The sequence below is a fragment of the Perca fluviatilis genome, chromosome 11 (assembly GCF_010015445.1).
Source record: "Perca fluviatilis chromosome 11, GENO_Pfluv_1.0, whole genome shotgun sequence".
NCBI classification, from domain to species: Eukaryota; Metazoa; Chordata; class Actinopteri; order Perciformes; family Percidae; genus Perca; species Perca fluviatilis.
This window is the reverse complement of record NC_053122.1, coordinates 92,432-119,931: the sequence shown is the minus strand read 5'-3', so window position 1 is coordinate 119,931 and position 27,500 is coordinate 92,432. Positions and strand designations below refer to the sequence as shown.

At 43.0% G+C, this 27,500-nt stretch overlaps 2 long non-coding RNA genes across 5 annotated transcripts; both read left to right on the top strand.

Moving 5' to 3' along the window:
• Nucleotides 1–8,450: 8,450 nt before the first annotated feature.
• LOC120568736 lies at nucleotides 8,451–26,594 on the top strand. Of its 4 annotated transcripts, none has more exons than XR_005640765.1 (10): nucleotides 8,453–8,790; nucleotides 10,202–10,382; nucleotides 13,955–14,146; nucleotides 15,430–15,625; nucleotides 17,295–17,471; nucleotides 18,619–18,814; nucleotides 21,849–22,045; nucleotides 23,225–23,402; nucleotides 25,959–26,158; nucleotides 26,249–26,594. It is a non-coding gene; the product is annotated as an uncharacterized LOC120568736 (long non-coding RNA). The 4 variants fall into 4 exon arrangements; XR_005640764.1 differs by having other exon boundaries at nucleotides 8,455–8,790; nucleotides 25,959–26,011; XR_005640766.1 differs by lacking the exon at nucleotides 23,225–23,402 and having other exon boundaries at nucleotides 8,451–8,790; nucleotides 25,959–26,011.
• LOC120568737 lies at nucleotides 15,659–16,837 on the top strand. The gene is made up of 3 exons (XR_005640767.1): nucleotides 15,659–15,910; nucleotides 16,145–16,192; nucleotides 16,827–16,837. It is a non-coding gene; the product is annotated as an uncharacterized LOC120568737 (long non-coding RNA).
• Nucleotides 26,595–27,500: the final 906 nt, after the last annotated feature.

Here is a 27,500-nt window from a genome sequence, read left to right as displayed (position 1 = left end):
TTTGGTAACCATGGTAACGATGCATGTGTGGGACAGTTTTTTCGGGGCGTCACTGTTTTATAAAATCTGACGATGAAGCAGGTGAGAGCAGGGGCTGATGGGTAATGTAGTTCAGAGTGTTAGTGCACATGCACACACACACGCACGCTGTGGAGGGGTAGGAGGAGTTACCATGGTAACGTGGCGAGCGTGCCAAAGGCGACTTAATATCGGGGGTCAAAGGTCAGATTATTTATTTGTGTACCGGACGACAGACGGATGTTTGAGGGGGGAGAAGCTTGTTTATATTCTATAAATCTATTAATTCAAATGTCTATAAAAGATGAAAGTCACCTCGTCTCCGTGTCGTCTTTCATTTAGCGTGTTGGTCACGGTCGTCATGGCGACAACCAGCCCTGTGTTCACCTCCAAATAATATGGGACGAGCTGAAAACGACAAAACCCCAAGAACACGCTCAAATAAACGTTTCCCAGAGATGGTTTCTGGAACCTCGTGAGTGACAGCTGGGAGTGACTCCTGATTGGTCGGCAGGTATGTGGGCGGGACTTGGCTCCTGTAGCAAAATATTTCAACTTATTTTTTTTATTTTAAAGGTGCAGTAGGTAAGTCTTATAAAACTACCTTTCTGTCATATTAGCTGAAACTGAGCCTATGTTCCAGTAGAACTACATGAAGCAGGTCATTTAACTGTTCAGATGCACCAATCAGGGCCAAGGGGGGGGTGTCTAACTGTTCAGATGCACCAATCAGGGCCAGGGGGAGGTGTCTAACTGTTCAGATGCACCAATCAGGGCCAGGGGAGGTGTCTAACTGTTCAGATGCACCAATCAGGGCCAAGGGGGGGGGTGTCTAACTTTTCAGATGCACCAATCAGGGCCAGGGGGAGTGTCTAACTGTTCAGATGCACCAATCAGGGCCAGGGGAGTGTCTAACTGTTCAGATGCACCAATCAGGGCCAGGGGGAGTGTCTAACTGTTCAGATGCACCAATCAGGGCCAGGGGGAGTGTCTAACTGTTCAGATGCACCAATCAGGGCCAGGAGGAGTGTCTACTGCTCTTGTGTACTAGACGCAGCACAGCTGATGCTTGTAAATGTGATGTTTATACCGGAGGTCAGTACCCAATCTGTTCCACGCTAGCCCCCAGCTAGCCTCCAGCGGGAAGCTAACGTTAGTTTAGCTAACAGCTAATTGTGCTAACCGCTAGCTGACAGCTAGATTAAGTCTAAACACTGGGGGAGGCTACAGCTACATTAAGACTCTACGGTGATAACAATAAAGACCAGTGTTGATTGGTTGTATTTTAAATGAGCACAAGTAGAGCGGACGTTAACAGCTGTTATATATGTTAACGGTTATTTTCTAGTTTTATTTTGAGGGTCTTTTTAAAGTTATCACATGCTGTCTCAGCTAGCGGTTAGCCCAATTAGCCGTTAGCTAAACTAACGTTAGCTTGCCTGTGGAGGCTAGCGTGGAACGGATCTGGTACTGACAGCAGCGCTGGTGGTGGAGACACTAGCTGCAGTCTTCTCCTGACCAGAGGGGGCGCTGATGAGGGAATGCTACCGACGCTGCTCCTTCTACAGATTAGAAGAAGAAGAAGAAAGAGGTAAACAACGACAGAACCGGCAGCAGCACTGACGTCAATGCTGTGATCTGATTGGATGAGCTACTTGGGATCGAGCCTTTCATTCACCAATAAGAGAGCTCATGTGAACCGGTGAGGTTACCATGGAGACCCGCTGAGTCCTGGCAGCACGCCGTCGGCCAGCTTCACGTGTCAGAGTCAGGACCAACGGCGCCAAACAGCGCCGAAGGTCTCGGAGAAAACATTAATATATATGTCAATGAGAAAACTCCCAATAAAGTTCAGAAGAAAGCAGGAACACAGAGAATTACCTCATCATGTAAGTGTGTGTCTGTATATGTTGACTGTGTGTGTGTGTGTGTGTGTGTGTGTGTGTGTGTGTGTGTGTGTATATGTATGTGTGTGTGTGTGTGTGTGTGTATATGTGTGTGTGTGTGTGTGTGTATATGTGTGTGTGTGTGTGTGTGTGTGTGTGTGTGTGTATATGTGTGTGTGTGTGTGTGTGTGTATATGTGACTGTGTGTGTGTGTGTGTGTGTGTGTGTGTGTATATGTGTGTGTGTTTGTGTGTGTGTGTGTGTCTCGTGTGTGTGTGTGTGTGTATATGTGTGTGTGTGTGTGTGTGTGTATATGTGTTGTGTGTGTGTGTGTGTGTGTTATATGTGTGTGGGTGTGTGTGTGTGTGTGTGTGGGTGTGTATAATGTGTTTATTTTTATTAATATGTGTGTGTGTTGTGTTTTGTGTGTATTTGTGTGTGTGTGTGTATGTGTGTTAATTATTATTTATATTTAATTTTGTAATTGTCTATTATATTTTAATGTTAATAATATTATATGTAAATATTGTGTGTGTGTATGTGTGTGTGTAATGTGTGTATGTATATAACTATTAATAATATGTGTGTGTAATATAATGTGTATATTTGTATGTAACTAAATAATATTATATATATAATATGTGTGTAATGTTAATATTATATTTATATGTGTAATATTATATATACTAATAATAATAATATATTATTTTATATATGTTATAATGTATGTATAATATAATTATTTATTATATTAAGTGTATATATAATATGTATATATATATATAATGTGTGTGTTTATGTTATATTTATAATAAAATAATAATTTTGTGTGTTTTGTTATTTTTTTGTTTTTTATGTATATAGTAGTGTAGTATTTTTTGGTGTGTATGTGTGTGTGTGTGTTTATATGTATGTAGTGTGTTTATGTATTTTTTGTGTGTTGTTGTTGTGTTTTTGTTAATGTTTTGTGTTGTTTTTTTTTTTTTTTTTTGTGTTATTGTGTGTTTTGTATTTTAATGTTGTGTATTTTTTTTTTTATGTGTGTTATGTGTGTAGGTGTGTGTGTATTTTGTGTGTATAATATTATATATAATGTGTGTGTGTAGTGTATTAATATATGTATAATATATATGTTGATGTGTAATATTTAGTATATAGTATGTGTATATTTGTTATGTAATATTATTATGTTATTTATTGTGTGTATTATTATGTGTATTGGTGTATTGTTTATTATATATATATCATTTGTGTTTTTTTTGTGTGTTTATTGGTGTTTTTTTTTATTGTGTGTATGTTTTTTTTATATTTGTGTATAATATTATTTGGTTGTATTTTTTTTGTGTATTTGTTTTTTTTTTGTGTGTTTTTGTGTGTAGTTTTGTTTGTTGTTTTTGTGTGTTTGGTTTTGTTTTGTGTGTGTGTGTTTTTGTTTATGTGTTTTTTGGGTGTGGTTTTTTTTGTTTTGGTTTGTGTGTGTGTTTTGTATGTGGTGTGTGTGTGTTTTGTTTGGGGTTTGTTGGAGGTGTGTGTGTGTGTGTTTTTTGTGTGTGTTGTGTGTGGTGTGTGTGTGTAATTGTTTGTGTAGGTGAAAGGGTGTGGTGTGTGTTAGGTGTGTAAGGTTTGTGTGTGTTTGTGTATGTGGTATGTATGTGTTTTAGTGTTTTTGTGTGTTTTGTGTGTGTGTGTTTTTTTTATTAATGTTTGTTTTATTGTGGTGTGTGTTTTGTTATAGTAGTGTATGTATGTATATTTGTATAATATGTAAGTTTTCTATAGTATATGATATTTATTTATGTGTAGTATGTGTATATTTATTAATAATATATGTTATTTTTTTTCTTGTATGTTATTTGTTTTTTTTATTATATGTATGTATGTATATTTATATTACTATGTATTTATATTAATAATTTTTATTATTTGTTTAATTTTATAGTTACTATTTATTTGTGTATTCTATTAATATTATATGTACTTTAATATGTGTATGTATGTAACTAATATAGTATAATATTATGTTATAGTGTGTTATGTGTATATGTAGTGTATGTAGTGTAGTGTGTAGTTATGTAGTATGTATGTAACTATATGTACTATGTAGTGTAATATGTGTATGTATGTGTAGTGTATGTGTACTAACTAAGTAACTAAAAACTAGAACAGATGAGATATATAGAAGTACTAAAATACTAAGTACTAAAAAGCTATAACAGATGAATATAGTGGAATCTAAAAGTAACTAAAGTAACTAAGCTGTCACAAGATGAATATGGTGAGTAACTAAAGTAACTAGTAACTAAAAGCTGGAACAGATGAATGTATTAAGGTAACTAAAAGTAACTAGTAACTAAAAGCTGGAACAGATAGATGTAGTGGAGTAACTAAAAGTAACTAAAGTAACTAAAAGCTGTAACAAGATGAGATGTATTGGAGTAACTAAAGTAACTAGTAACTAAAGCTGTAACAGATGAATGTATTGGAGTAACTAAAGTAACTAGTAATAAAAAGCTGTAACAGATGAATGTAGTGGAGTAACTAAAGTAACTAGTAACTAAAGCTGTAACAGATGAATGTAGTTAAGTAACTAAAAGTAACTAGTAACTAAAACTGTAACAGATGAGATGGTGAAGTAACTAAAGTAACTAGTAACTAAAAGCTGGAACAGATGAATGTAGTGGAGTAACTAAAGTAACTAGTAACTAAAGCTGGAACAGATGAATGTGTAGAATTAACTAAAAGTAACTAAGTAACTAAAGACTGGAACAAGATGAATGTAATTAGTTACTAAAAGTAACTAGTAACTAAAAGCTGGAACAAGATGAATGACGTGGAGTTACTAAAGTAACTAGTAACTAAAAGCTGGAACAGATGAATGTAGTTAAGTAACTAAAAGTAACTAGTAACTAAAGCTGGAACAGATGAATGTGTGAATTAACTAAAAGTAAGTTTACGCTAGTAACTAAAGCTGTAACAGATGAGATGTGGAACTAAAGTAACTAGTAACTAAAGCTGGAACAGATGAGATGTGGGAGTTACTAAAGTAACTAGTAACTAAAGCTGGAACAGATGAATGTAAAGTAACTAAAGTAACTAGTAACTAAAAGCTGGAACAGATGAATGTAAGGAATTAACTAAAGTAGCTAGCAAAGCAGGAACAGATGCATATAGATTACTAAAGTAACTTAGTAACTAAAGCTGGAACAGATGAATGTAGCAGAGTAACTAAAGTAACTAGTAACTAAAAAAGCTGTAACACTGCAGATGAATGTAGAACTAAAGTAGCTAGTAACTAAAAGCTGTAACAGATGAGATGTAATTGAGATAACTAAAGTAACTAGTAACTAAAGCTGGAACAGATGAATGTAGTGGAGTTACTAAAGTAACTAAGTAACTAAAAGCTGGAACAGATGAATGTAGTGGAGTTACTAAAAGTAACTAGTAACTAAAAAAGCTATGGAACAGATGAATGTAGTGGAGTTACTAAAAGTAACTAGTAACTAAAAAGCTGGAACAGATGAATGTATGAATTAACTAACTAGTAACTAAAAGCTGGAACAGATGAATGTAGCAAGATTAACTAAAAGTAACTAGTAACTAAAGCTGTAACAGATGAATGTAGCAGGAGTAACTAAAGTAACTAGTAACTAAAGCTGGAACAGATGAATGTAGTGAGTAACTAAAGTAAACCTAGTAACTAAAGCTGGAACAGATGAATGTGAGTAGGGTAACTAAAGTAACTAGTAATAAATTTAGCTGGAACAGATGAATGTAGGAACTAAAGTAACTAAGTAACTAAAAGCTGTAACAGATGAATGCTTAATTAGGTAATAAAGTAACTAAGTAACTAAAAAGCTGGAACAGATGAATGGTATGGGCGGTGCTAAAAGTAACTAGTACAGCTGGAACAGATGAATGTAGAGTAACAAGAGTAACTAGTAACTAAAAGCTGGAACAGATGAATGATGGAATTGGCTAAAAGTAACTAGTAACGCTAAAGAGACTGTCACAGATGGATGTAGTGGAGTTACTAAAGTAACTAGTAGCTAAAAGCTGTAACAGATGAATGTAGAAGTTAACTAAAGTAACTAGTAACTAAAAGGCTGGAACAGATGAATGTAAGTTAGGAGTAAGTAAAAGTAACCTAGTAACTAAAAGCTGGAACAGATGAAGTTAAAGCGGAGTTACTAAAGTAACTAAAAGTAACTAAAGCTGGAACAGATGAATGTGAGGAGTGAACTAAAGTAGCTAGTAACTAAAAGCTGGAACATAGATGAGTGTAAAGCCAGGATAGCTTAAAGTAACTAGTAACTAAAGCTAGGAACAAGATGAATGTATTATAAGAGTAACTAAAAGTAACTAGTAACTAAAGCAGCTAGCAGGGTGAATGTAGTAGAGAGTAGCTAAAGTAACTAGTAGCTAAAGCTGGAACAGATGAATGTAGTGCGAGTAACTAAAGAGTAACTAGTAACTAAAGCTAAAGCTGTAACAGGTGAGATATGATTAGGTAACTAAAGTAACTAGTAACTACAAGCTGTAACTGATGAATGTAGTTGGAGTAACTAAAGTAACTAAGTAACTAAAGGGCTGTAACAGATGAATGGTGAGATGACTTATTAGGAGCAAGTAACTACGAAAGCTGTAACAGATGAATGTGAGAATTAACTAAAGTAGCTTGTAACTACAGTAAGAGCTGTAACAGAGATGAATGTAGTGGCGTAGGAGTAACTAAAAGTAACTAAAGAAACTAAAAGCTGTAACAGATGAATGTAGCAGAGTAACTAAAAGTAACAAGTAACTAAAAGCTGTAACAGATGAATGTAGGCTGAATTAACTAAAAGTAACTAGTAACTAAAATTATCTAAAGTAACTAAAGCGTTGTAACAGATGAATGTAGCTGAGATTAACTAAAAGTAACTAGTAGCTAAAGGCAACTAGTAACTAAAAGCTGTAACAGATGAATGTAAGCAAGTTAACTAAAAGTAGCTAGTAGCTAAAGTAACTAAAAGTAACTACAGCTGCAACAGATGAATGTAGGTGGGTAACTAAAGTAACTAGTAGCTTCAAAGCTGTAACAGATGAATGTAGTGGAGTAACTAAAGTAACTGGTAACCACAGCTGTGACTTGAGATGAATGTAGAAAGTGGGTAACTAAAGGCGCTAGTGAAAACTTTCTAGTAACAAGATGAATGTAGTGGAGTAACTTCAAAAGTACCTTCAAAGTAACTGGCTGAAAGCAGATGAATATGGTGGAGTGAAAACTAGGTAATAGTAACTAAAGCTGCCAACAAGATGAATGTAGTGGAGTAACTAAAAGTAACCTAGTAACTAGCTGTAACAAGATGAATGTAAGCGGAGTAACTAAGTAACAATAAAAACTGGAACAGATAGATATAAAAAGGTATAAAAGTAACCTAGTAACTAAAACTATTACTAGATGAATGTAAGCGAATAACAAGTAACTAGTGAACTAAAGCTGTAACAGATGAATGTAGTGGAGTGCCTAAGTAACTTAGTAACTAAAGCTGCTTAACAGATAGATCTGGTGGAGTTACTAAAGTAACTATTAATAAGCTTCTTTCAGATGAATGTAAGAGATGGAGTTACTAAAGTAACTAGTAACTAAAGCTAATAAAGCAATACATGGCATGGTGCGGGAGAGTGTGTGTGTGTGTCTGTCTTTGTGTGTGTGTGTGTGTGTTTGTTAATTGTGTGTGTGTGTGTGTGTCTCTGTGTGTGTGTTTGTTAATTGTGTGTGTGTGTATGTTTTAAGTGTGTGTGTGTGTGTCTCTGTGTGTGTGTGTGTGTGTGTGTATGTGTGTCTCTGTGTGTGTATGTTTTAAGTGTGTGTGTGTGTGTGTGTGTGTGTGTCTTTGTGTGTGTATGTTTTGCTGTGTGTGTGTGTGTCTTTGTGTGTGTGTGTATGTGTGTCTGTGTGTGTGTATGTTTTAAGTGTGTGTGTGTATGTTTTGTGTGTGTGTGTGTGTGTGTTGTTTGTGTTTGTTTTTAAGTGTGTGTGTGTGTGTGTGTGTGTGTATGTTTTGTGTGTGTGTGTCTCTGTGTGTGTGTGTTTGTGTGTTCTGTGTGTGTGTGTGTGTGTGTGTGTGTGTCTCTGTGTGTGTGTATGTTTTAAGTGTGTGTGTGTCTGTGTGTGTGTGTATGTTTTAAGTGTGTCTGTGTGTCTCTGTGTGTGTGTGTGTGTGTGTGTATGTGTGTATGTTTTAAGTGTGTGTGTGTGTGTGTGTGTGTGTGTGTGTATGTTTTGTGTGTGTGTGTGTGTGTGTGTGTGTATGTGTGTGTGTGTGTGTGTGTGTGTGTGTGTGTGTGTGTGTATGTTTTAGTGTGTGTGTGTGTGTGTGTGTGTGTGTGTGTGTTTGTTTTTGTGTGTGTGTGTGTGTGTGTGTGTGTATGTTTTAAGTGTGTGTGTGTGTGTGTGTGTGTATGTTTGTGTGTGTGTGTGTGTGTGTGTGTGTGTATGTTTTAAGTGTGTGTGTGTGTGTGTGTGTGTGTTACCAGGCCGGTCCAGCAGGAGGCGATAATTCAACCGAATGGTTCACAGCCGACAAACAACACGAGACGAAGAGCAACAGAATAAGCGACTGTGATTGGTTGCTGGATCCTATAAAAACAACAGAGCGCAGACTACCGGTAGCAATAGCAGCATGGATGCGGATCGGCTAGTGCTGTTAAAGGTTCGCCACCGCCTCTGTAGTCAGTTACTGAGAGGAAGAAGCAGTCCGGGGAGCCAACGGCTCCACAGCCGAGCAAACTGTTCGTTGTTCGGTGAGCTTTGGGGGGGCTGCGGTCCGGTCTGACCACTGAGAAGATAGCTACATGAGATGAGCTAACATGCTAACGTTAGCTCCAGGCTCTTCTATGGACTGAGGTAAGTAAGTTGTTGTCCGAACTGTGTTTCTTTTAGACGTCCATTGTTTAAAAAAACTGACAAAGACGGGCTAAAACTGCGTTTGCGTGGCGGGAAAAAGTTTGTAAAGATGGCGCTTACGTCACCACGCGGCATGAATCTGCGTGTAACGTTTTAAGTTGTTTTCCAACGTTTTACTTTATGTTCCTCTTGTAGACATGAATACAGATACTACTAATGCTACCGTAGTGTAGAAATACTGTGCTACAAGTTAAACTCATCAAAAGGGCCTAATTATTGTGGTCAAAAGTTAAAGCATCTACTGTTAAAGTGTGTTTTAGTGTCTGTGATGGTTCGCTAAACTCACCAGACTCCATGTAAATAATCAGGACTTTTAGCGTCGTAAATTGCACTTCATTCAAAGTGAACAGAAACAAAATAAAACTCTGAAACTCGTTTTGGGTCATCTTTACACGTTTCCAACCATCACAACTATAGTATTGGTTGAAATAAACACATAGTTAACGATTTACATGTGAAAATATGTTGGCTCTGTACACGCTAAAATGCTGTGTTTTTTTAAATGGAGTCTGGTGGGTTTAGCGCTCAGAACTGTTACGGTTTCTGAGCTGAAGGACATGTTTCCTCTGAACGGTGTGAAACAGCTCTGAGTTCTGTTTTCTCTGGTTTATGGACTGTGTCCCAGCTGATAGCCAATCAGCAGAAGAGACAGGTCTGTAAACTCGTGGTAATAAAAAGGCAGAGAGCTCACAGCAGGGCTTCAACAGAGATAGATAGATAGATAGATAGATAGATATCCATCCTACATACAGTCCTGCAGAACTTAAATAACTGCCTTAGATCTCAGCTGTTTCTCAGAGTCCAAAGGGTACAAAACTAATGGTCTGTTTCTGCCTGGAAGTGATGAAACGAAAGGCCGATTGAAGCCCCTCCCCCAGCAGTCTGTTCACAGATTGGGGTGGGGGGGGGGGTCGTGACAAAACCATCCTGAAGCGTATTCTGATCCGGCAGCTAACAGGGTCCTGAGTCTTTACAGCATAACATCTTGATTTAATGGAAGTGGTGCATCATGGGAAATGTGGAGTAACTGTTCCAATAAAATAAAAACTAATTAAATGCATTTCTACAAAAGAGAATTTTTAAAATCTTTATATTTCAGCTTCCTCTGTCACCGATGTGACGCACGCTGCAGTCAAGACTCCTAAAATCCCTCCACACACACCAAGCTGTGTTTCCTGTGTGGCTGTGATGTTCAGACAGCCAGTCAGACTTTATTAGGTCTTGGTAGAAGCGTGCTGATTGGCTGTGGGATTGTAATGCAGTATTTAGTGACGAGGAAACTTGGTCGGTGCATCAAGTATTGACTTGTGTACCCAGCTGCAACCAACTGGTTGTGTATTGTGTTTTCCAGGAGCAGAGTCCCTGTTTCTCAGGGGGGACCAGACCTCTGGCTGGCTGCTGACAGACCACTTTCTACACCGAGTGCTGAAGAGGGCCATGGCTCCCAGCATCTACCCTCCCCACAGGAACTCTTCACTGGGTCCAGCTTCAAAGGGTCTGAGATGGGAGACGGTTCTGGTCCAGTCTAGAGAGTAAGTAGCCTAGAGAGTAAGTAGTTTGTGGTCCCAGTCTAGAGAGTAAGTAGTCTAGAGAGTAAGTAGTTTGTGGTCCCAGACTAGAGAGTAAGTAGTCTAGAGAGTAAGTAGTTTGTGGTCCCAGTCTAGAGAGTAAGTAGTCTAGAGAGTAAGTAGCCTAGAGAGTAAGTAGTTTGTGGTCCCAGTCTAGAGAGTAAGTAGTCTAGAGAGTAAGTAGTTTGTGGTCCCAGTCTAGAGAGTAAGTAGCCTAGAGAGTAAGTAGCCTAGAGAGTAAGTAGTTTGTGGTCCCAGTCTAGAGAGTAAGTAGTCTAGAGAGTAAGTAGCCTAGAGAGTAAGTAGTTTGTGGTCCCAGTCTAGAGAGTAAGTAGCCTAGAGAGTAAGTAGTTGGTGGTCCCAGACTAGAGAGTAAGTAGCCTAGAGAGTAAGTAGTTTGTGGTCCCAGTCTAGAGAGTAAGTAGTTTGTGGTCCCAGACTAGAGAGTAAGTAGTTTTTGGTCCCAGTCTAGAGAGAAAGTGGTCTAGAGAGTAAGTAGTTTGTGGTCCCAGTCTAGAGAGTAAGTAGTCCCAGTCTAGAGAGTAAGTAGTTTGTGGTCCCAGTCTAGAGAGAAAGTGGTCTAGAGAGTAAGTAGTTTGTGGTCCCAGTCTAGAGAGTAAGTAGTCTGGAGAGTAAGTAGTTTGTGGTCCCAGTCTAGAGAGTAAGTAGTCTAGAGAGTAAGTAGCCTAGAGAGTAAGTAGTTTGTGGTCCCAGACTAGAGAGTAAGTAGCCTAGAGAGTAAGTAGTTTGTGGTCCCAGCCTAGAGAGTAAGTAGTCTGGAGAGTAAGTAGTTTGTGGTCCCAGTCTAGAGAGTAAGTAGCCTAGAGAGTAAGTAGCCTAGAGAGTAAGTAGTTTGTGGTCCCAGTCTAGAGAGTAAGTAGCCTAGAGAGTAAGTAGTTTGTGGTCCCAGACTAGAGAGTAAGTAGTTTGTGGTCCCAGTCTAGAGAGAAAGTAGCCTAGAGAGTAAGTAGTTTGTGGTCCCAGTCTAGAGAGAAAGTAGCCTAGAGAGTAAGTAGTTTGTGGTCCCAGACTAGAGAGTAAGTAGCCTAGAGAGTAAGTAGCCTAGAGAGTAAGTAGCCTAGAGAGTAAGTAGCCTAGAGAGTAAGTAGTCTAGAGAGTAAGTAGTTTGTGGTCCCAGTCTAGAGAGAAAGTAGCCTAGAGAGTAAGTGGTTTGTGGTCCCAGTCTAGAGAGAAAGTGGTTCCAGGCCAAGGTTGCCCTAAGTAATCTTCACTCGGCTGATTTTCCAGCCCTAACGTTGCCCCTCCACCTGTGAGTTTACCCTGACAGCTGCTGGGAGATGATGTGAACAAAAGGCCGAATTGTAGCCCCCCCCCTCAGGCAGAGTGTTCTCAGAGGGGGGGCGCCATGACAAAGACGGACCGAAGCGTTCTTCTGATCCCACGAAAAAGCCCTCCTTTACGGGGTCCTCTGCTGTATCGGTCCAGGCTGTTGGGATGGTGTCTGAAGTCTTGGATTGTGGCCCCTAGCCTAGGGCTGCACAATTAATCGAATTTTAATCACGATCACGATTTTGGCTTCCCACGATCAAATTTGTGTGATCGAGCGATATTTAAAATGCGTCATTCCGTTCATAGAACAGTTTCTGCAAAGCCAATCTAGCGCTCCATAAACCACTGTCTGATCACATGTCTCCATGAGCCAATCAGGGCTGTTCCCTGCCTGCACCGCGCAGCTTCTAGATGTCACAGAGGACGGAGTAACGTGAGGAAAACTCCACAACAGGTAGCAGTCGGTCATCATAAGCCGGTCACGATGTTTACCAGTTTACCAGTAAACGCAACGTTTTGTCCCGTCTGTGTTGTTTTTCAGACAACAGCAGTGACCAGTGCTAGTTTGTGTCTTTTAGCTCGTAGCTTTAGCAGCAGACTGTTGGACGTCCCGCTGTTGGAATCCTACAGTGAAATACAGACGCACTACACTGTTTAGCAGTCAGCATTTTAGCCGTGTTTAACCCAGTTACTACTGTGGCTAACGCTAGGCTAACGTTAGCTGCTGTGTAACGTGTTATTAGTGTTTACTGTGGCTAACGCTAGGCTAACGTTACCTGCTGTGTAACGTGTTATTAGTGTTTACTGTGGCTAACGCTAGGCTAACGTTACCTGCTGCGTAACGTGTTATTAGTGTTTACTGTGGCTAACGCTAGGCTAACGTTACCTGCTGTGTAACGTGTTATTAGTGTTTACTGTGGCTAACGCTAGGCTAACGTTACCTGCTGTGTAACGTGTTATTAGTGTTTACTGTAGCTAACGCTAGGCTAACGTTACCTGCTGTGTAATGTGTTATTAGTGTTTACTGTGGCTAACGCTAGGCTAACGTTAACTCGCTGTGTAACGCGGTTATTAGTGTTTACTGTGGCTAACGCGGGCTAACGTTACCTGCTGTGTAACGTGTTATTAGTGTTTACTGTGGCTAACGCTAGGCTAACGTTACCTGCTGTGTAACGTGTTATTAGTGTTTACTGTGGCTAACGCTAGGCTAACGTTACCTGCTGTGTAACGTGTTATTAGTGTTTACTGTGGCTAACGGTAGGCTAACGTTACCTGCTGTGTAACGTGTTATTAGTGTTTACTGTGGCTAACGCAAGGCTAACGTTACCTGCTGTGTAACGCGTTATTAGTGTTTAATTTAGCTAACGTTACCTGCTGTAACGTGTTATTAGTGTTTACTGTATTGCTTTGGCCTGGCTAACGTTACCTGCTGTGTAACGTGTTATTAGTGTTTACTGTGGCTAACGTAGGCTAACGTTACCTGCTGTGTAACGGTTATTAGTGTTTACTGTGGCTAACGGCTAGGCTAACGTGACCTGGTGCGTAACGTGTTATTAGTGTTTACTGTGGCTAACGCTAGGCTAACGTTACCTGCTGTGTAACGTGTTATTAGTGTTTACTGTGGCTAACAGCTAGGCTAACGTTACCTGCTGTGTACGTGTTATTAGTGTTTACTGTGGCTAACGGTAGGCTAACGTTACCCGCTATGTAGCGTGTTATTAGTGTTTACTAGCGTGACATTCAGCGATGTTTATGTTGCCTCTAACGTGGGTTTCGGAGCATCAGAGCGTAACGCAGACATGTAAGTGGCAGTGTAACGAGCCACAGAAATCCGCGTAGCTATTTCGTCCGGTAGATACCAGGCACCACATGCGCCGTTAACGTGAACAGAAAATTGCGTTGCCTGTATCTTTCACGGCAAACATGCATGTGTGGAAAGCGGTCGCACAACAGCTGAAATGGCTCCTTCACAGTATCCTTCAATAAAGGAGGACTGTAGCACAATATGGATGTAAAAGCAGTTATAATTATATAATTATGTGACAATAAAATTTAGTTTTGGCTAAAATCAACAAATAATCGTGATAATTAATCGTGATCTCAATATTGATCAAAATAATCGTGATTATCATTTTGGCCATAATCGTGCAGCCCTACCCTAGCCCTCGTTAGAGAGACTTCATCGATCCCACGATGGGGATCATGTTTAGAAGTGAAACCAACTGGTTGTGTATGGTGTCCTCCAGGAGCAGAGTCCCTGTTTCTCAGGGGGGACCAGACCTCTGGCTGCTGACAGACCACTTTCTACACAGAGGGCTGAAGAGGGCCATGGCTCCCAGCGTCTACCCCCCCCACGCTACCTGAACGGGAACTCTTCACTGGGTCCAGCTTCAAAGGGTCTGAGACGGGACACGGTTCTACATGATCCAGCCTGGAGAGTAAGTAGTCTGGAGAGTAAGGGGTCTAGAGAGGAAGTAGTCCCAGTCTAGAGAGTAAGGAGTCTAGAGAGGAAGTAGTCCCAGCCTAGAGAGTAAGGAGTCTAGAGAGGAAGTAGTCCCAGCCTAGAGAGTAAGGGGTCTAGAGAGGAAGTAGTCCCAGCCTAGAGAGTAAGGGGTCTAGAGAGTAAGGGGTCTAGAGAGTAAGGGGTCTAGAGAGTAAGGGGTCTAGAGAGTAAGGGGTCTAGAGAGGAAGTAGTCCCAGTCTAGAGAGTAAGGGGTCTAGAGAGTAAGGGGTCTAGAGAGTAAGGGGTCTAGAGAGTAAGGGGTCTAGAGAGGAAGTAGTCCCAGTCTAGAGAGTAAGGGGTCTAGAGAGTAAGGGGTCTAGAGAGTAAGGGGTCTAGAGAGTAAGGGGTCTAGAGAGTAAGGGGTCTAGAGAGTAAGGGGCCTAGAGAGTAAGGGGTCTGGAGAGGAAGTAGTCCCAGCCTAGAGAGTAAGGGGTCTGGAGAGGAAGTAGTCCCAGCCTAGAGAGTAAGGGGTCTGGAGAGGAAGTAGTCCCAGCCTAGAGAGTAAGGGGTCTAGAGAGGAAGTAGTCCCAGTCTAGAGAGTAAGGGGTCTAGAGAGGAAGTAGTCCCAGTTCTGTTTCTGCCTGGAAGTGATGAAACAAAGGCCGATTGAAGCCCCTCCCCCAGCAGTCTGTTCACAGATTGGGGGGGGGGGGGGTCGTGACAAAACCATCCTGAAGCGTATTCTGATCCAGCAGCTAACAGGGTCCTGAGTCTTTACAGCATAACATCTTTGATTTAATGGAAGTGGTGCATCCTGGGAGATGTGGAGTAGGCCTGCTGTAACTGTTCCAATAAAATAAAAACTAATCAAATCATTTTAACAAAAGAAAATACAACATTACACATTTACGTTACAGGTCTTTATATTTCAGCTTCCTCTGTCACCGCTGTGACTCACACTAAAGTCAAGACTCCTAAAATCCCTCCACACACTCATCAGTGTTTCCTGATGTTCAGACAGCCAATCAGACTTTATTAGGTCTTGGTAGAAGCATGCTGATTGGCTGTGGGATTGTAGTTAAATATTGAGTGACGAGGAAACTTTAGAGGCAGTTCAGGCAGAGCATGAAGTATTGAATTGTCCCCTAACCCTCGTTATAGGACTTAGAAATTATGTTTGGGCTCACATGATGATGATGATGATGATGATGATGATGATGAGGCAGCAGCAGCTAGGTTTAGAAGTGAAACCAACTGGTTGTGTATGGTGTCCTCCAGGAGCAGAGTCCCTGTTTCTCAGGGGGGACCAGACCTCTGGCTGGCTGCTGACAGACCACTTTCTACACCGAGGGCTGAAGAGGACCATGGCTCCCAGCGTCTACCCTCCCCACGCTACCTGAACAGGAACTCTTCACTGGGTCCAGCTTCAAAGGGTCTGAGACGGGACGCGGTTCTACATGATCCAGCCTAGAGAGTAAGTAGTTTGTGGTCCCAGTCTAGAGAGAAAGTAGTCTAGAGAGTAAGTAGTTTGTGGTCCCAGTCTAGAGAGAAAGTAGCCTAGAGAGTAAGTAGTTTGTGGTCCCAGTCTAGAGAGAAAGTAGTCTAGAGAGTAAGTAGTTCGTGGTCCCAGACTAGAGAGTAAGTAGTCTAGAGAGTAAGTAGTCTAGAGAGTAAGTAGTTTGTGGTCCCAGTCTAGAGAGTAAGTAGTCTAGAGAGTGTAGTTTGTGGTCCCAGTCTAGAGAGTAAGTAGTCTAGAGAGGTGTAGTTTGTGGTCCCAGTTCAGAGAGTAAGTAGTCTAGAGTAAGTAGTTTTGTGGTCCCAGACTAGAGAGTAAGTAGTCTGGAGAGTAAGTATTCTAGAGAGTAAGTAGCCTAAAGAGTAAGTTTGTGGTCCCAGTCTAGAGAGTAAGTAGCCTAGAGTAAGTAGTTTGTGGTCCCAGACTAGAGAGTAAGTAGCCTAGAGAGTAAGTAGTTTGTGGTCCCAGTCTAGAGAGTAAGTAGTTTGTGGTCCCAGACTAGAGAGTAAGTAGCCTAGAGAGTAAGTTTGTGGTCCCAGTCTAGAGAGTAAGTAGCCTAGAGAGTAAGTAGTTTGTGGTCCCAGTCTAGAGAGTAAGTAGTTTGTGGTCCCAGTCTAGAGAGAAAGTAGTCTAGAGAGTAAGTAGTTTGTGGTCCCAGTCTAGAGAGAAAGTAGTCTAGAGAGTAAGTAGTTTGTGGTCCCAGTCTAGAGAGAAAGTAGTCTAGAGAGTAAGTAGTTTGTGGTCCCAGTTCAAGAAAGTGGTCTGGAGAGTAAGTGGTTTGTGGTCCCAGTCTAGAGAGTAAGTAGTCTAGAGAGTAAGTAGTCTAGAGAGTAAGTAGTTTGTGGTCCCAGTCTAGAGAGTAAGTAGTTTGTGGTCCCAGACTAGAGAGTAAGTAGTCTAGAGAGTAAGTAGTCTAGAGAGTAAGTAGTTTGTGGTCCCAGTCTAGAGAGTAAGTAGTCTGGAGAGTAAGTAGTTTGTGGTCCCAGACTAGAGAGTAAGTAGTCTAGAGAGTAAGTAGTTTGTGGTCCCAGACTAGAGAGTAAGTATGTAGAGAAGTAGTCTAGAGAGTAAGTAGTTTGTGGTCCCAGTCTAGAGAGTAGTAGTCTGGAGAGTAAGTAGTTTGTGGTCCCAGACTAGAGAGTAAGTAGTCTAGAGAGAGGTAGTTTGTGGTCCCAGACTAGAGAGTAAGTAGTTTAGAGAGTAGGTAGTTTGTGGTCCCAGACTAGAGAGTAAGTAGTTCAGAGAGTAAGTAGTCTAGAGAGTAGTAGTTTGTGGTCCCAGTTTAGAGAGAAAGTGGTTCCAGCCCTAACGTTGCCCCTCCACCTGTGAGTTTACCCTGACAGCTGCTGGGAGATGATGTGAACAAAAGGCCGAATTGTAGCCCCCCCCCTCAGGCAGAGTGTTCTCAGAGGGGGGGCGCCATGACAAAGACGGACCGAAGCGTTCTTCTGATCCCACGAAAAAGCCCTCCTTTACGGGGTCCTCTGCTGTATCGGTCCAGGCTGTTGGGATGGTGCCTGAAGTCTTGGATTGTGGCCCCGAACCCTCGTTAGAGAGACTTCATCGATCCCACGATGGGGATCATGTTTAGAAATGAAACCAACTGGTTGTGTATGGTGTCCTCCAGGAGCAGAGGGGGACCAGACCTCTGGCTGCTGACAGACCACTTTCTACACAGAGCGCTGAAGAGGACCATGGCTCCCAGCGTCTACCCTCCCCACGCTACCTGAACGGGAACTCTTCACTGGGTCCAGCTTCAAAGGGTCTGAGACGGGACACGGTTCTACATGATCCAGCCTAGAGAGTAAGTAGTCTGGAGAGTAAGTGGTTCCAGTCTAGAGAGTAAGGGGTCTAGAGAGGAAGTAGTTCCAGTCTCTAGAGTAAGGGGTCTAGAGAGGAAGTAGTCCAGTCTAGAGAGTAAGGGGTCTAGAGAGGAAGTAGTTCCAGTCTAGAGAGTAAGGGGTCTAGAGAGGAAGAACCCCCCCTAAAATAATAATTTATTAAAAAAGTAATATAGCTAGAGAGAGTAAGGAGTCTAGAGAGGAAGTAGTCCCAGCCCTGTAGAGAGTAAAGGAGGTCCAGTAGAGAGGAAGTAGTCCCAGCCTAGAGAGTAAGGGGTCTAGAGAGGAAGTGGTCCCAGCCTAGAGAGAGTAAGGGGTCTAGAGAGGAAGTAGTCCCAGTCCTAGAGTATAAGGGGTCTAGAGAGAGGAAGTAGTCCCAGTCTAGAGAGTAAGGAGTCTAGAGGGGAAGTAGTCCCAGTCTCTAGAGAGTAAGGGGTCTAGAGAGGAAGTAGTCCCAGTTCTGTTTCTGCCTGGAAGTGATGAAACGAAAGGCCGATTGAAGCCCCTCCCCCAGCAGTCTGTTCACAGATTGGGGGTGGGGGGGTCGTGACAAAACCATCCTGAAGCGTATTCTGATCCAGCAGCTAACAGGGTCCTGAGTCTTTACAGCATAACATCTTTGATTTAATGGAAGTGGTGCATCCTGGGAGATGTGGAGTAGGCCTGCTGTAACTGTTCCAATTAAATAAAAACTAATCAAATCATTTTAACAAAAGAAAATACAACATTACACATTTACGTTACAGGTCTTTATATTTCAGCTTCCTCTGTCACCGCTGTGACTCACACTAAAGTCAAGACTCCTAAAATCCCTCCACACACTCATCAGTGTTTCCTGATGTTCAGACAGCCAATCAGACTTTATTAGGTCTTGGTAGAAGCATGCTGATTGGCTGTGGGATTGTAGTTAAATATTGAGTGACGAGGAAACTTTAGAGGCAGTTCAGGCAGAGCATGAAGTATTGAATTGTCCCCTAACCCTCGTTATAGGACTTAGAAATTATGTTTGGGCTCACATGATGATGATGATGATGATGATGATGATGATGATGAGGCAGCAGCAGCTAGGTTTAGAAGTGAAACCAACTGGTTGTGTATGGTGTCCTCCAGGAGCAGAGTCCCTGTTTCTCAGGGGGGACCAGACCTCTGGCTGGCTGCTGACAGACCACTTTCTACACCGAGGGCTGAAGAGGACCATGGCTCCCAGCGTCTACCCTCCCCACGCTACCTGAACAGGAACTCTTCACTGGGTCCAGCTTCAAAGGGTCTGAGACGGGACGCGGTTCTACATGATCCAGCCTAGAGAGTAAGTAGTTTGTGGTCCCAGTCTAGAGAGAAAGTAGTCTAGAGAGTAAGTAGTTTGTGGTCCCAGTCTAGAGAGAAAGTAGCCTAGAGAGTAAGTAGTTTGTGGTCCCAGTCTAGAGAGAAAGTAGTCTAGAGAGTAAGTAGTTCGTGGTCCCAGACTAGAGAGTAAGTAGTCTAGAGAGTAAGTAGTCTCGAGAGTAAGTAGTTTGTGGTCCCAGTCTAGAGAGTAAGTAGTCTAGAGAGTAAGTAGTTTGTGGTCCCAGTCTAGAGAGTAAGTAGTCTAGAGAGTAAGTAGTTTGTGGTCCCAGTCTAGAGAGTAAGTAGTCTAGAGTAAGTAGTTTGTGGTCCCAGACTAGAGAGTAAGTAGTCTAGAGAGTAAGTATTCTAGAGAGTAAGTAGCCTAGAGAGTAAGTTTGTGGTCCCAGTCTAGAGAGTAAGTAGCCTAGAGAGTAAGTAGTTTGTGGTCCCAGACTAGAGAGTAAGTAGCCTAGAGAGTAAGTAGTTTGTGGTCCCAGTCTAGAGAGTAAGTAGTTTGTGGTCCCAGACTAGAGAGTAAGTAGCCTAGAGAGTAAGTTTGTGGTCCCAGTCTAGAGAGTAAGTAGCCTAGAGAGTAAGTAGTTTGTGGTCCCAGTCTAGAGAGTAAGTAGTTTGTGGTCCCAGTCTAGAGAGAAAGTAGTCTAGAGAGTAAGTAGTTTGTGGTCCCAGTCTAGAGAGAAAGTAGTCTAGAGAGTAAGTAGTTTGTGGTCCCAGTCTAGAGAGAAAGTAGTCTAGAGAGTAAGTAGTTTGTGGTCCCAGTCTAGAGAGAAAGTAGTCTAGAGAGTAAGTAGTTTGTGGTCCCAGTCTAGAAAGTGGTCTGGAGAGTAAGTGGTTTGTGGTCCCAGTCTAGAGAGTAAGTAGTCTAGAGAGTAAGTAGTCTAGAGAGTAAGTAGTTTGTGGTCCCAGTCTAGAGAGTAAGTAGTTTGTGGTCCCAGACTAGAGAGTAAGTAGTCTAGAGAGTAAGTAGTCTAGAGAGTAAGTAGTTTGTGGTCCCAGTCTAGAGAGTAAGTAGTCTGGAGAGTAAGTAGTTTGTGGTCCCAGACTAGAGAGTAAGTAGTCTAGAGAGTAAGTAGTTTGTGGTCCCAGACTAGAGAGTAAGTAGTCTAGAGAGTAAGTAGTCTAGAGAGTAAGTAGTTTGTGGTCCCAGTCTAGAGAGTAAGTAGTCTGGAGTAAGTAGTTTGTGGTCCCAGACTAGAGAGTAAGTAGTCTAGAGAGTAAGTAGTTTGTGGTCCCAGACTAGAGAGTAAGTAGTCTAGAGAGTAAGTAGTTTGTGGTCCCAGACTAGAGAGTAAGTAGTCTAGAGAGTAAGTAGTCTAGAGAGTAAGTAGTTTGTGGTCCCAGTCTAGAGAGAAAGTGGTTCCAGCCCTAACGTTGCCCCTCCACCTGTGAGTTTACCCTGACAGCTGCTGGGAGATGATGTGAACAAAAGGCCGAATTGTAGCCCCCCCCCTCAGGCAGAGTGTTCTCAGAGGGGGGGCGCCATGACAAAGACGGACCGAAGCGTTCTTCTGATCCCACGAAAAAGCCCTCCTTTACGGGGTCCTCTGCTGTATCGGTCCAGGCTGTTGGGATGGTGCCTGAAGTCTTGGATTGTGGCCCCGAACCCTCGTTAGAGAGACTTCATCGATCCCACGATGGGGATCATGTTTAGAAATGAAACCAACTGGTTGTGTATGGTGTCCTCCAGGAGCAGAGGGGGACCAGACCTCTGGCTGCTGACAGACCACTTTCTACACAGAGCTGAAGAGGACCATGGCTCCCCAGCGTCATACCCTCCCCACGCTACCTGACACGGGAACTCTTCACTGGGTCCAGCTTCAAAGGGTCTGAGACGGGACACTGTTCTACATGATCCAGCCTAGAGAGTAAGTAGTCTGGAGAGTAAGTGGTTCCAGTCTAGAGAGTAAGGGGTCTAGAGAGGAAGTAGTTCCAGTCTCTAGAGTAAGGGGTCTAGAGAGGAAGTAGTCCAGTCTAGAGAGTAAGGGGTCTAGAGAGGAAGTAGTTCCAGTCTAGAGAGTAAGGGGTCTAGAGAGGAAGTAGTCCCAGCCTAGAGAGTAAGGAGTCTAGAGAGGAAGTAGTCCCAGCCTAGAGAGTAAGGAGTCTAGAGAGGAAGTAGTCCCAGCCTAGAGAGTAAGGAGTCTAGAGAGGAAGTAGTCCCAGCCTAGAGAGTAAGGGGTCTAGAGAGGAAGTAGTCCCAGCCTAGAGAGTAAGGAGTCTAGAGAGGAAGTAGTCCCAGCCTAGAGAGTAAGGGGTCTAGAGAGGAAGTAGTCCCAGTCTAGAGAGTAAGGGGTCTAGAGAGGAAGTAGTCCCAGTCTAGAGAGTAAGGAGTCTAGAGGGGAAGTAGTCCCAGTTCTGTTTCTGCCTGGAAGTGATGAAACGAAAGGCCGATTGAAGCCCCTCCCCCAGCAGTCTGTTCACAGATTGGGGGTGGGGGGGTCGTGACAAAACCATCCTGAAGCGTATTCTGATCCAGCAGCTAACAGGGTCCTGAGTCTTTACAGCATAACATCTTTGATTTAATGGAAGTGGTGCATCCTGGGAGATGTGGAGTAGGCCTGCTGTAACTGTTCCAATTAAATAAAAACTAATCAAATCATTTTAACAAAAGAAAATACAACATTACACATTTACGTTACAGGTCTTTATATTTCAGCTTCCTCTGTCACCGCTGTGACTCACACTAAAGTCAAGACTCCTAAAATCCCTCCACACACTCATCAGTGTTTCCTGATGTTCAGACAGCCAATCAGACTTTATTAGGTCTTGGTAGAAGCATGCTGATTGGCTGTGGGATTGTAGTTAAATATTGAGTGACGAGGAAACTTTAGAGGCAGTTCAGGCAGAGCATGAAGTATTGAATTGTCCCCTAACCCTCGTTATAGGACTTAGAAATTATGTTTGGGCTCACATGATGATGATGATGATGATGATGATGATGATGAGGCAGCAGCAGCTAGGTTTAGAAGTGAAACCAACTGGTTGTGTATGGTGTCCTCCAGGAGCAGAGTCCCTGTTTCTCAGGGGGGACCAGACCTCTGGCTGGCTGCTGACAGACCACTTTCTACACCGAGTGCTGAAGAGGACCATGGCTCCCAGCATCTACCCCCCCCCACGCTACCTGAACGGGAACTCTTCACTGGGTCCAGCTTCAAAGGGTCTGAGACGGGACACGGTTCTACATGATCCAGCCTAGAGAGTAAGTAGTCTAGAGAGTAAGTAGTTTGTGGTACCCGTTTGGTAGTGGTAGCCATATAAGTAAGTAGTTGTGAGTAGGTAGATAGAAGAAAGTAGTTTGTAGAGAGTGTAGTCTAGAGAGTAAGTAGCCTAGAGTAGTAAGTAGTTTGTGGTCCCAGACTAGAGAGTAAGTAGTCTAGAGAGTAAGTAGTGAATCTTAGAGAGTAAGTAGTTTGTGTGTCCAAGTTCTAGAGAGGGCAGACTAGAGAGTAAGTAGCCTAGAGAGTAAGTATTTTGTGGTCCCAGTCTAGAGAGGTAAAGTAGTCTAGAGAGTAAGTACCGTCTAGAGAGTAAAGTAGTTTGTGGTCCCAGTCTAGAGAGTAAGTTGTAGTCTAGAGAGTAAGTAGTCTAGAGAGTAAGTAGTCTAGAGAGTAAGTAGTTTGTGGTCCCAGTCTAGAGAGTAAGTAGCCTAGAGAGTAAGTTTGTGGTCCCAGTCTAGAGAGAAAGTAGTCTAGAGAGTAAGTAGTTTGTGGTCCCAGTCTAGAGAGAAAGTAGTCTAGAGAGTAAGTAGTTTGTGGTCCCAGACTAGAGAGAAAGTAGTCTAGAGAGTAAGTAGTTTGTGGTCCCAGTCTAGAGAGAAAGTAGTCTAGAGAGAAAGTAGTTTGTGGTCCCAGTCTAGAGAGTAAGTAGTTTGTGGTCCCAGACTAGAGAGTAAGTAGCCTAGAGAGTAAGTAGTTTGTGGTCCCAGACTAGAGAGTAAGTAGTCTAGAGAGTAAGTAGTCTAGAGAGTAAGTAGTTTGTGGTCCCAGTCTAGAGAGAAAGTAGCCTAGAGAGTAAGTGGTTTGTGGTCCCAGTCTAGAGAGAAAGTGGTTCCAGCCCTAACGTTGCCCCTCCACCTGTGAGTTTACCCTGACAGCTGCTGGGAGATGATGTGAACAAAAGGCCGAATTGTAGCCCCCCCCCTCAGGCAGAGTGTTCTCAGAGGGGGGGGCGCCATGACAAAGACGGACCGAAGCGTTCTTCTGATCCCACGAAAAAGCCCTCCTTTACGGGGTCCTCTGCTGGATCGGTCCAGGCTGTTAGGATGGTGCCTGAAGTCTTGGATTGTGGCCCCGAACCCTCGTTAGAGAGACTTCATCGATCCCACGATGGGGATCATGTTTAGAAATGAAACCAACTGGTTGTGTATGGTGTCCTCCAGGAGCAGAGGGGGACCAGACCTCTGGCTGCTGACAGACCACTTTCTACACAGAGGGCTGAAGAGGACCATGGCTCCCAGCGTCTACCCTCCCCACGCTACCTGAACGGGAACTCTTCACTGGGTCCAGCTTCAAAGGGTCTGAGACGGGACACCGTTCTACATGATCCCAGCCTAGAGAGTAAGTAGTCTGAAAAAAAAAGGTTTTTCCTTAAAAAAAAAAAGGGCTAAAAAAAAAAAAAATTATTTTAGAAGAAAAAAAAAGTTTAAAAAAAAATAAATTTTTTTTTTAAAGAATAAAGAGTAAAAAAAATAAATAAAATATAAGAGAAAGTAAGGATTATTTAATTTAAAATAAAAAATTAGCCTAGGCGTATCTGGAGAGAGAGGGGGGGGGTCCAGTCTAGAGAGTAAGGGGTCTAGAGAGGAAGTAGTCCAGTCTAGAGAGTAAGGGGTCTAGAGAGGAAGTAGTCCAGTCTAGAGAGTAAGGGGTCTAGAGAGTAAGTAGTTCCAGTCTAGAGAGTAAGGGGTCTAGAGAGGAAGTAGTCCAGTCTGGCGAGGAAGTAGTCCCAGCCTAGAGAGTAAGTAGTTCCAGTCTAGAGAGGAAGTAGTCTAGTCTCAGTTCTGTTTCTGCCTGGAAGTGATGAAACAAAAGGCCGATTGAAGCCCCTCCCCCAGCAGTCTGTTCACAGAGGGGGGGGCCGTGACAAAACCATCCTGAAGCGTATTCTGATCCAGCAGCTAACAGGGTCCTGAGTCCTCCAGCCTCCCTACATGGGTTCAGTTTTAAACGATCGTGTCCTCTCATAGGATTACATACAGTAACCTATTGTGTTTAAATTAGGTTAACGTTGCTCCGTCTGGTCTCTGGTGGACTCGGTCAGTAGTCAGGAGGGAGAACTAGACCCCCTTTGTTTAAATACTGGTTTCCTGGTCTTTAGATCCAGACCGAGACAGTAGGGCTCACATGTCGGGTTTCCCACCACTAGGAGGTTGAGTTGCACCACTGACTCTCTGAGATCTAATGCATGTAGTCTGACTTGTGTTTATTATGGTCTGTAACTGTCCCGGTGTCTGAGACCGTCTGGAGATCACAAGAGTCCAGCACGATGAGAACAAGAGACCCAAACATCTACCAACAAACTGACCACTGTTTGGGTCTCTTGTTCTCATCGTGCTGGACTCTTGTGATCTCCAGGTGGTCTCGTGACATCTAACCAAACAAGCGACTTTTACCGGCGGGCCTTTTACAGCCGAGCTGGGGCGCGCCGATGTGATGTCAGAATGACTTGGAGCGCGCTAGCACGCCAGGATGTGGCGAGCGCGACCTGAGGTTTCTCTTTTATCGTTGAGGCTGAAACAGGAAGTCTGAACGAGCTGGCCGACAGCGTTCGGGCTGGGCATCCTTCAGAACCTTTCCATCCGGGGCCAATTTCAATACCTCAGTTTCCATGCCGGTTCCTAACGATTTTTTTTTTTTTTTTTGTTTTTAAAATCCATTTCAACATCAACAAAAATACATTAAAAACAAAGCTTTTATTTTCCACCGTAATTGTGAATCAAAACAGTTATCAGAATTTAAATATTCTGGTAAAACTGCTCACTCAGTAACATTTAATAAAAGGGCCTTGCCTGCTCAGCCTGTCAGTCAGTCATCAGGGCAGAGAAACCACTGTTGTGCCTGCTGGTCTAAGAGGAAGTGTAACGTCACCAGGATCGCGTTCGGCTCGCCATTAATATCATATCGCAGCAAACTCTGTCTGCGTGAAGTTTTGAGAGACTGTAACCACACTAGAGTCTCTGTGTCGCTTTTGGAACCGAAATTTTGCACCAAAAGAGAATTTTTCGATACTCGTAGGATTGGAATACTTTTTCCGACACCATAAAAGTATCTACGTTCGGTAAGATGAGTTCTTTAATGGTGAAAGGCTCGATCCCACCAAGTAGATCATCCAATCAGATCACACGATCCCACCAAGTAGATCATCCAATCAGATCACAGCATTGACATCAGTGCTGCTGCCAGCTATCTATCTAGAACTGGCAGCAGCACTGACCTCAATGCTGTGATCTGATTGGATGATCTACTTGGTGGGATCGACCCTTTCACCATTAACGATCTCATCTTAACCGGTGAGGTTACCATAGAGACCTGCAGTCCCTCTGAGTCCTGGCAGCACGCTGTCGGCCAGCTCGTTCAGGCTTCCTGTTTCAGCCTCAACGATAAAAGGGGAAACCTCAGGTCGCACACTCAATGTCCTGGCGTGCTAGCGAGCTCAAAGTCATTTCTATTTTTATTTTTTTGGGGGGGTTTTTGGTTTTTTTTCCACTATATCCACACCAAGACCCACCCTTCAATAGCATTCACACACTACGATTGGCCAGGCGTCCTTGTTCAGGTCCTGTCTCCTGACCAATCCCCTTAACCGCTCGAGGTCGAATGCCTAACCCCGACCAATCGAGCGGCTTCGTAGGGCGGGTCTTGGCGTGGCCGTAGTGGGATTCCTAATGCTGCTGCCAGTTCTGTTGTTTACCTCCTTTCTTCTTCTCCTAGTCTGTAGAAGGAGCAGCGTCGGTAGCCTCTGCTCATCAGCGCCCCCTCTGGTCAGGAGAAGACACCAGCTAGTGTCGCTGCGTTTCATCCTGAGTGTTAAATGTCTTAAAGTCTAAACGACCATTGATTGGTGGGAGGTGTTCTGGTGGTTGATGTCCTCTTCTCTCTGATTGGCTCTGACAGAACGGACTCTTCCTCCCGCGCTGTGATGTCAGACCTCCCAACACGACACAGCGGTGAGTGACATCACACCTGTGATGTAACAGCTGCTGGGAGATGATGTGAACAAAAGGCCGAATTGTAGCCCCTTTCTCAGAGCGGGGGCGCCATGACAAAGACGGACCGAAGCGTTCTTCTGATCCCGTGACAGCCCTGCGTTACATGTTTACCCGTTACTCTGAGGCCGTGTAACGGCTGTGTTTGATTGGTCGTCTACGGGCTGCATCACTAACCTCTGTTCTCTGATTGGTTAGGAGCTCTGGAGCGCCGACTGCACACGTTGAGCTACACCGGAGAACCGGGATTAAGCCACGATTTACCACTTATTCTGGCTCAGTTTAGCAAAGGTACCTGAGTTACCATGGAGACTTATTCTGTACAGCTAGCCTGCTCCTGACCAGGCTAACAGCTAGCCAGGCAAACAGCTAGCCTGCTCCTGAGCAGGCTAACAGCTAGCCAGGCAAACAGCTAGCCTGCTCCTGAGCAGGTTAACAGCTAGCCAGGCAAACAGCTAGCCTGCTCCTGAGCAGGTTAACAGCTAGCCAGGCTAACAGCTAGCCTGCTCCTGAGCAGGCTAACAGCTAGCCAGGCTAACAGCTAGCCAGGTTAACAGCTAGCCTGCTCCTGAGCAGGCTAACAGCTAGCCAGGCTAACAGCTAGCCAGGTTAACAGCTAGCCTGCTCCTGACCAGGCTAACAGCTAGCCAGGCTAACAGTAACACAATTTTAATTCTCCAAGCTAAATATTTGAATTGTTCTTACTATATAAATACTTTAATTCCCCATGTACCTGTGTACGTACCTCAGTATAAGTGTCTGTGTTGTGTACATTATGTGAGCTGTACGACTTCTCTGGCCCTGCTTCTCTCGTCAGGCTGCCATTGTTAATAAGAACCAGTTAATGACTGGCCTGTAAAGATGCCATTGTTAATAAGAACCAGTTAATGACTGGCCTGTAAAGATGCCATTGTTAATAAGAACCAGTTAATGACTGGCCTGTAAAGATGCCATTGTTAATAAGAACCAGTTAATGACTGGCCTGTAAAGATGAAGCTAACACCAGAATTGATTGGTCCTCATCGCCCAGCTGAGGTTTTACCTTCTTATTATCAGCCTGCATTAAAATACTACCGCTGCATCTGATTTTTCAGTTAACTGTTATTTAAATCAACTTAAATAATGCTTCATGTGACATTGCTGTATGAAGACTGCTGTTCATCTTGTTAGAAGGTTCAATATATTACAGCAGTTGTTGAAGGCTGATAAAGTTGCCAAATGTGTTTTTAAATGAAGTCAGTTAGAGCGATATATGTGTGTTTCTATAGTGGACCAATGCACCTTATTATTTTAGTGGATTAATTTTTGTATTTGTTTTTAATAAAGGATCATGTTTGTTCCTCTTCCATGTGCGTTGTATTTGGTATTCTTGGCACGTGTGTGTGTGTGTCCAGTAAACTGGGACTATAATTTGGGAGGATTGTACAATTTTAAGAACATATCCTAATTG